We start from the raw sequence: 12082 nt of genomic DNA, 5'->3' as shown, positions 1-12082 counted from the left end.
CTGTCCTTGAGATGCTTTTCCTCGTGTTGGGTTGCCTTGTCCAGCCTTCATAGCAGGGCTTTTACCTTGTGTTTTGTATCTTGTTTTGTCCTGCTTGGCTGGTATCTCTTGGTTTTCTGAACTAAACAGAGAGGGAGTGGATTTGGTTGATAGAGAGGTTTGAGGGGGAGATAGGAGGAATAGAGGGAGGGGATGATTGTGGTCAGAATGTAATAATTTATATATATATATATATATATATATATATATATATATATATATATATATCCATCCAGTAAGTTACATGGTTTTCCTCCTGTTGAAGGAAAGGTAAATATAGTTGGAAAGTTGTTGGTTGTCAACAAGACATGTATGCCACTAAGTGCTCCTTTAGGGATGCATTGCTATATTGGTCATAGGTGTCACAGCTAGGAAGGGATTACCTTCCTCCGTTGGCAGCTTTCCTAGAACCTTCTGGTACCATGAAAGTGTCTGGTATCCCAGGGAGCATGTTTCCAAGTCAGATCCAGATCAAATCTTCCAAGTCCTTTGTTCTACATGTTGGTACCTTTGAACGAATTTTAAACAAATTTTACCATTACTTTTTTACTCATGGTTTTCACAATGCAGTCAGAAATAATCCTCAGTATTTTGGTTTTATAATATTGCATAAGAAGAGAGTAACACTCTCTCCTTTTTCTTGATAGTCAATGTATGAATGTTATGCTACAAGATAGAGTATATGTTTTCCTTTATGTGTCTTGCTACAGAAGAGGATAGTGCATTCCTGTTCTACCAATGGAAGTCATTTTCAGTTAATGTGAGCACTGACAGAAAATTGCACTGAAAAAATTAAAAGAAAAAAAAACCAGTCCATTTCAGTGCGTACCTGTTCATCTGAACAATGGGCTTTATACGTTGCTGTTATGAGGATCAATTAGTTATTACTAGGATGGGTTCTGAATGCAGTGTCAAATGGACTTCCAAAAACGAATTGCTAGCTTTTGAAGTTAGCATATGCATAAACAAACCTTTATACCGTTTCTGCTCTATCTGTCATGGGAACTGGTTACAGACTGTGTCCTAGCTGTGGCTTAATAAAAGCAGAGTATTTTGTGCTGTGTTCCAGCTATCACAATTTGAACACTAAACGGTTTGTCATTTTTTATTAACTTTGCTCTTTTTCTCAGTGACACTCTTGAGAAATGGTCTGGAGTTTTATAAATATCTGCAAATGTTATGTAAATTTTGGTCACACATAAAGTAGTAATTTTCTTTTGGACCTGGGTTGAATTTACCTTTAAGTGTATGAGTCACATACATAAAAATAAGTCATAAATATTACTCAGCATGTGCCTCGCCGCTTCCTTTGTCCCCTCTCCCAGTGTTTCATTTGTGACAGTTTGCAAATCGAGTTTCACTAATCCTGGGCTCAGTCTTTATATAGGAAGTGGGTTCAGTGAGCAGGATGACAGTGTCAAAAGAACTGTCTACTAGAGGATCTTTTTAGACACTTCACTCATTGGGAAAAACTGCAAGCCTCCATATTCTTCCAGCGTCTCTGCTCTGACTTTTCAGTCTGGATACAATTGTCAGGGAGACTTTGAAAAACCACATAACCCATCAATATCGCATTTGCCCGAGCTAGATTTTTTGCACCACATCAAAGTATTTTTGTGGCTTTGATATTTCCCCTTCCTTAATTATGTCAGCGCCAGATATGTTGCGCCTAATACCTTTCCCCCGTTATCAGCAGCTCACACTTTATATCTAGAATTTATAAATCTGCTACTGCAAAAAAAAATATTTCGACTTGTAAGTACGGCAGTGGTTAGCCTAAGAGGAAAACATTTCTTCAAGTTCTGAGGATTATCTTGTCCTGCACAGCCGTGTAGACGTCTTCTAAAACTTATCTTCACGATAATCAGGCCACTTGCATTGTGAACAAGGGTGAAAAATTGCTAAGATTGAGGTTGGTAGATTAACAAGGTAAACTGAAGCAAAGGTGCACAGGGCTGCACCCGACAGAGATGATTTGTATCGACAGCCTCGATTGTTTCTACGGTATTTTAAGTGCCCTGCGGAATCGATAGGAAGGCAGTGCGACGCTGCACACACTGACAGCGTCCCCATGGGAGTGGCACCCAGGCCTTTGCTGTTGGATGGATGCAGCTACACCAGCATGTCATCACCAAGGCTGCCAAATTCGAGTTAGAGGTCATCCGTACAGCTCGATACTCTGCTTTGCGCTGATACTGGGATTTGTTCTAGTACTGCACATTCGATGGGATGCCAATCATGGTCAGGTAAGCTCGAATTTTAACACCATTTACCCATGACCACTGTTTTATAAAGAGAATCTTCACTGAGCTAAAAATAAGTAAAATAAATAAAAGTAAAAATAAAACCTGGGCTTCACCTTGTTGCCCTCAGTTACAGCCAGTACTTTCTTGGACGAGCCCACAAAGCTTTAGCTGGTAAAGTGAATACCAGAGTAGAAAAGGTTTTTTTCGTCAAATGCGAATTGGACTATTCCACTGCTTTGCCAAAGGATCAGATGGGTGCCTTTGATTTGCCTTCAGAACAAAAATGAACACCTAAAATTCTGCAGGTCAAAACCTGTGTGGTACTGCTGTTGCATTAATGGAGCTTACTTATGGCCAACCTATGCACGCCTCAAAAAAAAGAAAAAAGTGTATCTAAGGTTAAAGTCATATGGAATACTCAGTGGGAGAGAGGAGACCTCAGTGGGGCCTACAGTACAGGCGGATTTGAGAAACTCAGACGCGTGAACTTAGGGATACCTCTTCTAGTCAAGATCAGCAGCATCTGGGCCAGACCAGAGCATCCCAGAGAAAAGAGTTTATATAAGAACCATAGAAAGGAAGACTCCATTACAAACAGAACAGGAGATTTGTGGAGGTGGATCAACCAAACCAAATATGTAAATGATACAACTAGACAATATTAGGTTTATTTCACTATGCACCCCAGTGTGCTGTAGACATCTTTTATGGTATTTGCTGTACCTTAAATGACCTGGGCAGTGTTTCATGGGTTAGCGTGTCAATGAATCTGTTAGTAACAATAGCTGTGAAGAGGAAACCGAATTGCATCACTTTTATGACTATAGGAACTGATACTACTCATAAATGCTGTCAATCTTGGGACTTGGCGTACAAATGTGCTTTGTATAACAACATGACATTCATAAGTCGCCTAACATATGATACACACAGCATATTGTCATTTACAAAGCATAAAAAGCTAAAGTTACAGGTCAGTGGTTGGGAGCTTGGGCTGCTTTCAGACAGTACACAGGTTTGGTTCCAAGCACTTACCGGGCAACTTACAACCATCTGTGCACCCAGGATTCTATACCCGTTCTCTGGACTCCATACACACTATCCACATAGGTGGTACACATACATATGTTCAAAAAATATCCATACACGAGAAATAAAAATAGATATTTAAAATTCAAAATGACAAAAAAATTTCGAAGCATAAGAACAAAAAATAAATTTGAGTAAATTTTTTGGTAAAGACTCAAAACCATTGAATTTGTAGTGTCTTACTTAGTGCTTGATGAATTCATGTTTATTTTTAAAAATGTCAAGTCCCTATTCTTATATGTGAAGAATTGCGACTAGTGTATGAAATGTTGGAAGGTGAACAACTTTTAGAATATTTAAGTAAAATAACCTCCAAGAACTTTCAGAAACAAACAAACAAAACAAAACAAATAAGCAAAAATCCCAGTGTTCTTTTTCATCTCTGGTTTCTCCATAATTAAGAGGAGCAATATTTTCTATTTTCCAAATAAAATGACACAATAATTGTCGAGTGATTGTCAGACAGAGTACCATTATTAGTGGTTTTAGTGTACATAATGGCCTCAAGGTTTCAGCCCCTCTTCTGTGCATCAAAATGTGTTATTTTCTGGAACAACAGCAAAACAAAACAAAACAAAACCCACCTGCACAATTACATGTGAAGTTCTGAAGGCATTGCAACACACCGTCAGCTCCTTGACCTCAGCTGCACTCGACAGAGTCTCTGTGCTAGCCATTATACACAGACACAGGCTGCTCATCGCTGGGTCATTGAACGCACGGTGGTGTACTCAGGTTAGGCAATTTGCAATTTCCTTGTTCCTAAATAAAACATGGAGATTTCTGCTGCTGAGGGAAATTTTTGTTTTGAAAATATTATTCTTGGTGCTTAACTTCCTTCCCAGATGTTATCAAAGTACTCGGGATGATAAATACATCTTTCCTGGCCAACAAAAAACGCTCAGTATGATTAAGCATTGTCTACCCTCTAGGGCCTCGACTCCAGGTTATTAAACAATGAAACACAGAATCTCTTGGGTAGAACAAAAATGTGTTCCATGATTCCCATGGAATGGCATCCCCATTGTCCAGCTCTCTATTTTTTTAAAATACAAATTTAGTTCCTCTTACCATAGGATGACATTCGTGGTCAACAGATTCAATTTCCTCTGTAGCTTCAGTTTTAACTTGAAACTCTGCTCAAACATCTGACAGATGCCTGCCCCCAAACACAAAAAGTGCATGAAGAAACACAGATGCCTCTCTGAGAATTCATTACCCTCATTAGGGAAATGGCCTAAAGTCTTAAGTCGTACTGGCTAAGACAGTAAAATCATTTAGGTATGTATCAGCTATAACACAGTGTTATTACATGGTCACTTTCATCTATCAATGTGAAAGGAAAATAAATGTATCACCCACAAAAAAGTAAAAGGTAACAGATTTTACAACCCATTTGGTTTTCCTTTGGGGTCAGTGATTTTGGGGTTTATAAACTATAAGAAATTACCCATTATCAGTAACATTGACGTCCATCTTTTCTCCCTGAGTTTATAGCAGTCATTTCCGGATCATAGATTATGAGATAAAACGGCCATTTTCAGGCATATCCCATTAGATCTTCACCTGACAGATGATGACAGGAACTTAGAGGAAAGAGGTGGGGAAGCATGATGACGCAGGTTCCTAGTCCTCCCTCTCTATTCCTGGCGTCACCCTCATACTACATTGGACTGCAAATGGCAAGTTGTCATTTAATGTCACTGCTATCTTGAGAGTGCTTGCTATAAGAAGTTCAACAATGAGTCTCCTGTTGATAACATTATTACCAGAATACATGAGTATTAATGCTCTTAAGTCCATGAGTTCTGGGAAATGTATACAGTCGTAGATCCTACTGGGGAAGGATTACTCTTATCCTGGAGCTTTGAAGGCCAATTTTAATGGACTTACATTGCAAACATGTGAGGATCCAGCTTTATATATAGTGGAACATTTATTTCCAGGTGTTGTAGATAGTAACGAAAAATCCTTACACACAGAAACAATGCTGCTCCCTTCCTTATGGCTGATGTTTAACTGTAGATCCCACAGAGACAGGAACTGGGAAGGTGTTCTATGGAAAGAGGGATCTCAGAGCTACCTAGTACTTGGCAGAAAAATCTCCAACTAAAATTATTTAGGAGGACAGTAACCTTGCATGGTTTTAGTCAGGCCCTGAAGGGTGTGGAAGCAAAGGCCTTCCTAGAAATGAAGCCTGTGATTCCTTCAATGGGGATCCCGTTCTCAGTTCAGTGGTTTGCTGCTGGCATTCGCCTCTGTGTTTGCTGTATTCTGGCTGTGTCTCTCAGGAGAGATCTACATCCGGCTCCTGTCGGCCTGCACTTCTTAGCTTCATCCATCTTGTCTAATTGGGTGGCTGTATATGAAAGAGCTGAAGGGGCTCGAGACCCCTTATGAACAACAATGCCAAGCAACCAGAGCTTCCAGGGACTAAGCCACTACCTAAAGACTATACATGGACTGACCCTGGACTCTGACCTCATAGGCAGCAATGAATAGCCTAGTAAGAGCACCAGTGGAAGGGGAAGCCCTGGGTCCTGCTAAGACTGAACCCCCAGTGAAGTGAATGTTGGGGGGAGGGTGGTAATGGGGGGAGGATGGGGAGGGGAATACCCATATAGAAGGGGAGGAGGGAGGGGGATGTTTGCCCGGATACCGGGAAAGGGAATAACATCTGAAATGTATATAAGAAATACTCAATAAAGATGGAGAAAAAAAGGATGGAAAAGAAAAAGAAGAAATGAAGCCTGTACGGTTTCTTTTTTAAAAAATAATTTTATTTTTCTTGGATGTTTTATGTATTTACACTTCAAATGTTAGTCCCTTTCCCTTCTCTCCCATCCCCTCTCCCTCCTCTTCCTGCTTCTGTGAAGATGCTCCCACTCCCATTCACCCGCTCCAACCTCAATGCCCTGGCATTACCCTACACTGGGAAAATAAGCCTTCATAGGACCAAGGGCTTTTCCTCTCACTGATGCTGGACAGTGCCAACTTATGCCGCACATGTAGCTGGAGTCATGGGTTCCTCCATGTGGACTCATGGTTAGTGATTTAGTCCCTGGGAGCACTGGTGGGCTCTGGTGGCTTGACATTTTTCTTCCTATGGGGCTGCAAGCTCCTTCAGCTCCTTCAGTCTTTTCTCTAATAACTCTACTGGGGTCTCTGTTCAATCGAATGGTTAGCTGCAATCTTCATCTGTATCAATAGGGCTTTGTCAGAGCCTCTCAAAGGACAACAATATCAGGCTCCTGTCAGCAAGCACTTCTTGGCATCAGCAATAGTGACTGGGCTTGGTGGCAGCATATGGAATGGATCCCCAGGTGAAGTGTCTCTGGATGACCTTTTCTTCAATACATGCTGCACTCTTTGTCCCTGTATTTCCTCCCATAAATATTTGGTTCTCCCTTCTAGGAAGGAATGAAACATTCACATTTGGGTCTTCCTTTTTCTTGAGCTTCATATGATCTATGAATTTTTTTGTTGGTATTCCAAGCTTTTAGACTAATATCCACTTATTAGTGAGTGAATAACATTTGTTTTCTTTTGTGACTGACTTACCTCACTCAGAATGATATTTTCCAGTTCCATCCATTTGCCCAAGAATTTCATGTCGTCATTGTTTTTAATAGCTGAGTAATACTCCATTGTGTAGATGTACCACATCTTCTGTATCCATTCCTCTGTTGAAGGGCATCTGGGTTTTTTCTAGCTTCCAGGTGTTATAAATAAGGCTGCTATGAACACAGTGGAGCACGTGTCCTTGTTATAAGTTGGAGCATCTTTTGGGTGTATGCTCAGGAATGATATAGCTGGATCCTCAGGTAGTACTATGTCCACTTTTCTGAGGACCCTCCACACTGATTTCCAGAGTGGTTGTACCAGCTTGCCATCCCACCATCAATAGAGGAGGGTTCTTATTTCTCCACATCTTCACCAGCATCTACTATCACCTGAGTTTTTGATCTTAGTCATTCTGAGGTGGTATCTCAGGGTTGTTTTGATTTGCATTTCCCTGATGACTAAGGATATTGAACATTTCTTTAGGTGCTTCTCAGCCATTTGGCATTCCTCAATTGAGAATTCCTTGTTTGGCTCTGGACCCCATTTGATTCTCTGGAGTCTAACTTCTTGAGTTCTTTGTATGTATTAGATATTATGACCCTAAAAGAGAACTTCAAACCAATTTTGCTCATGGATATCAATGCAAAAATACTCAATTCTCGCAAAACAAATCCATGAACACATCAAAATGATCATTCCCCATGATCAAGTAGGTTTCATCCCGGGGAAGCAAGGATGGTTCGATATATGGAAATCCATCAATGTAAACCACTATATAACCAAACTCAAGGATAAAAATCACATGATCACTTCATTAGATGCTGAGAGAGCATTTGACAAAATTCAATATCCCTTCAGGATAAAAGTTTTGGAAAGATCAGGAATTCAGAGCCCATACCTAAACATAGTAAAAGCCATATACAGCAAACCAGTTGCTAACATTAAACTAAATGGAGAGAAACTTGAAGCAATCCTGCTAAAATCAGGGACTACACAAGACTGCCCACTGTCTCTCTACCTATTCAATATAGTACTTGAATTACTAGCCAGAGCAATCAGACAATAAAAGGAGGTCAAAGGGATACAAATTGGAAAGGAAGAGGTCAAAATATCAGTACTTGCTGATGATATGATGGTATACTTAAGTCACCCCAAAAATTCTACCAAAGAACTCCTACAGCTGATAAACAACTTCAGCACAGTTGGATATAAAATTAACCCAAACAATTCAGTAGCCTTCCTCTACTCAAAGGATAAACAGGCTGAGAAAGAAACTAATGAAATGACACCCTTCACAATAGCCACAAATAATATTAAATACCAAGCAAGTGAGAGATCTGTATGACAAGAATTTCAAGTCTGGAAGAAAGAAATCTAAGAAGATCTCAGAAGATGGAAAGATCTCCCATGCTCATGGGTTGGTAGGACTAATATAGTAAAAATGTCCATCTTGCCCAAAGCAATCTACAGATTCAATGCAATCCCCATCAAAATTCCAACTCAATTCTTCATAGAATTAGAAAGAGCAATTTGCAGATTCATATGGAAAAGCAAAAAACCCAGGATAGTGAAAACTATTTTCAACAATAAAAGAACTTCTGAGAGAATCACTATCCCTGAACTCAAGCAGTATTACAGAGCAATAGTGGTAAAAACTGCCTGGTTTTGGTACAGAGACAGGCAGATAAATCAGTGGACTAGAATTGGAGACCCAGAAATGAACCCATAGGTGTATGGTCACTTGATCTTTGACAAAGGAGCTAAAACCATTTAATGGAAAAAAGACAGAATTTTCAACAAATGGTGCTGGTTCAACTGGAGGTCAGCATGTAGAAGAATCCAAATCGACCCATTCTTATCTCCTTTTACAAAGCTCAAGTCCAAGTGGATCAAAGACCTCCACCTAAAACCATAAACACTGAAACTAATAGAAGACAACATGGGGAAGAGCTCAAACACCAAGGCACAGGGGAAATTTCCCTGAATAGAACACTAATAGATTGTGCTCTAAGATCAACAATCAACAAATGGGACCTCATAAAATTTCAAAGCTTCTGTAAGGCAAAGGACACTTTCAATAGGACAAAACGGCAACCCACAGATTAGGAAAAGGTGTTTATCAAGCCTATATGCTTTCAATTGTACAGAAGAAGAAATGAAAAATTGGGGGAATAAAAACAAAACCAAACATCTTTCCTGACATGGGACCTTATATGATAAACCACAGTGGAACAGACCCTGAAGTGGGGCAAGACCGCCTGCTTAGCTGCATGGTGAACGGATTTTACTACTCCTGTCGAAAGGAAGGAAATAAGTTTATTATTGAATACCCATAATGCTTGCATTTGCGTGCAACAGTGCAGAAAGCCTTCTCATTGTGACGTATGCATTTACTTGCTTATTGTAGATCGTACTGACTTCATATTTTTCCCTAAACTCAAGATTCTCCTCCATGATTTCATGCTTGGTCCTCAAAAAGGTCACAGAGGCGGTGTTTGCGGACTACCGGGTTTACAATGTTTGTTTACAATCCTTATGTGTAAAGAATAGTTCTGGATGTTCCCCTTTAAGACCATCCCTAAAAGGACACATATATACCCAGTTGTTCTTGGAGGGCAGAACCTGAGGATCATGTCACGTTCTAATGAAGCCTGATCTACAGAATGTATTCCAAGGCATCCCAGGCTACAAGGGAGACCCTAGCCCCAAAGAAAACTGCAGGAAACAAAATTTAAAAAGCAAAAAATACCCTACCCCAAAAACCCAAAAACAATCATCACAACAACAACAAAAACAGCAACAGAAATCAAGTGTCCGCTGTGTATGTTTTATAGCATATGACATGCATTCTCATCAAACCATGAGCAGAGTAGAGAAAAGGTACCCACAAGGACTTGTCTTGACAGATTGAAGTATAAACATCAAACACCGTCCCTATCACCAACCTCAGCATCCGCATAGATCCTTCTAGTGGAGTTAAAAGAGGGCACAATGGCAGTCTTCAGCAAAGCACAAAGAATCTAGTTGAACATAGGTCTGCCTTTCTCTTCTTAGTCATCAAGCAAGTTTCTAGCCATAGGATGGACACAGAAGATGGTGTACAAGGGCCTTCAACACTCACCTCTTCAACCAAAATATAAATGTCTAATCTATAGTAATTTCAGATTATATATTATATCTGCCTTAATTGAAATAAGTGTGAGCAACCAGAGCTCAGCAGAGGCATTTTGCACAGTCTTATTTTCAGGGTATAGGTAATAATAAATTTAGTCTATATTTGTCAGGCAGCAGCATAAACCCTTTTCCCATTAAGATATGACCAGAGCTGAAACCTCCAGTTTGCAACTCTATTGTGAAGCTTAACATTTGAAACCTTATTGTTTTGTGAACAAGAAAAAACACGAGGAAAGGAGATGATAAAAGCTCCAGGAGGGTCCCTGACACACTGTCCATCAGCCCCATTCACACAGCCACAAGGCCAGTCCACCAATGCTACTCAGGCCCACACTTCCCAAAAAAGAGACCATGTGTATCTGAGCTGCCAGTGAATTTACTAATAGTAGAACAAAAGCCCAATAAACCCAACCACTTCATTTTCTCTTTGGGTTAAATGGGTGGTGTTGTCAACATGATAAGTGTACCTTGTTCCATGGCATATTTTCTATCTGGGATCATTCATTGATTGAATTGACTAGTCATCTTTAATGTGAAGTGACTGCAGAATTGAATAATTAAAACTCTTCAGATGTGTTTCCCCCATAACATTGAACTACAGACCACAAAAGAGTGCTTTGTAACTTTTACCAGAACTTGCTGGCTTATCACTAATCCAACATGCAACCATTAAAAACATTCTATTTAAATACAAAGATACAACCATTAAAAACATTGTATTTAAATACAAAGATACAACCAGTGAAAACATTGTATTTAACACATCCTCCAAGGAGAAGAATGAACTGTCTCCTTGCCTCCTTTGTCTGTGTTTTACTGCAACAACCAACCTGTTAAATGCTTTGCTTAGTTTTTATCTCTGCTACTTAACTAAGGGAAAGGAAACAAAGACATTTTAAAAACTGCCTCTTACCTTGTGCGATTAGAAGAACGAAAACCAGATCATTTGGACATTTCTCTACAGTGTTCATCAGAATGAACATTGTCATTAATAGGGCAGACTTCTTTGGCACGTGCCCTGGTACTTATTCCCACATTTGCATATACTGTGTAAACTGTCCTTGGAAGCCCTTCCCAAGCTGGAGTAGTGGCTCATTAAGGTTCTCTAAGGGTCTTAATTTTTCCAGACTCTTTCACTGTAGCCTAGATGATTATATACTCCATTGCTCTGGGCAGTGGTCTTCATGGAATATTGAAGTTATTTGGATGAAATGCATGATCAGTGTTTAATAAGTATATAGACATCACAAGTTTTAACAGCAAAACCTTTCCCTATATACTGTCAATACACGATGGCAGCTTTATTCCTATATGATAAACAAATCTAGAGTTTTATATTATTACGATTATGAAGAAAACAAAACTTAAATAAGGTTTGGATCAGTTTTTTTTTTAAAGAAAATTTCAAACATACAAATGTCGAAACAGTAGAATGCATAAAATCCACACTTCCATATTCTGATTTTTTTTAACTCCATGCTTAAACCATCACAACTGCTTCAGCAGAATTGTAAGGTTTTCTTTTAATATAAAATTTAGTACTTCCACGCTTTCCTGATAAGATATAATAAGAAAGAATAATCACTAAGTGGTTTATTGTTCTAGATGAATTGCTGTTGGTTGCTGTGTGATACAGAGATATCTTAACTTTGCCTCAGCTTGCCCTTGGGTCTTGCTCATGTGTGTGGCTAATGTACCAAAAGTTTTAGCCCTTTGATTTGGAGCTTCATTTCTGGAGACTTACTTTTTTCATAAAAATTAATAAAAGTGCATGATTAAAAACAATATGATACGGGCTGGAGAGATGGCTCAGCGGCTAAGAGCACCCGACTACTCTTCCAGAGGTCCTGAGTTCAATTCCCAGCAACCACATGGTGGCTCACAACCATCTGTAAAGAGATCCGATGCCCTCTTCTGGTGTATCTGAAGACAGCTACAGTGTACTTATATATAATAAATGAATAAATCTT

At 39.4% G+C, this 12082-nt stretch overlaps 1 protein-coding gene across 22 annotated transcripts in view; it reads left to right on the top strand.

Moving 5' to 3' along the window:
- Magi2 (membrane associated guanylate kinase, WW and PDZ domain containing 2) overlaps positions 1-12082 on the top strand; it is a 1483910-nt gene that overhangs the window by 677319 nt on the left and 794509 nt on the right. The window lies entirely within an intron of this gene.

Source organism: Rattus norvegicus, chromosome 4 (genome assembly GCF_036323735.1).
Source record: "Rattus norvegicus strain BN/NHsdMcwi chromosome 4, GRCr8, whole genome shotgun sequence".
NCBI lineage: Eukaryota > Metazoa > Chordata > Mammalia > Rodentia > Muridae > Rattus > Rattus norvegicus.
The sequence above is the reverse complement of the archived record's forward strand: the minus strand, read 5'-3'. Positions and strand labels throughout refer to the sequence as shown.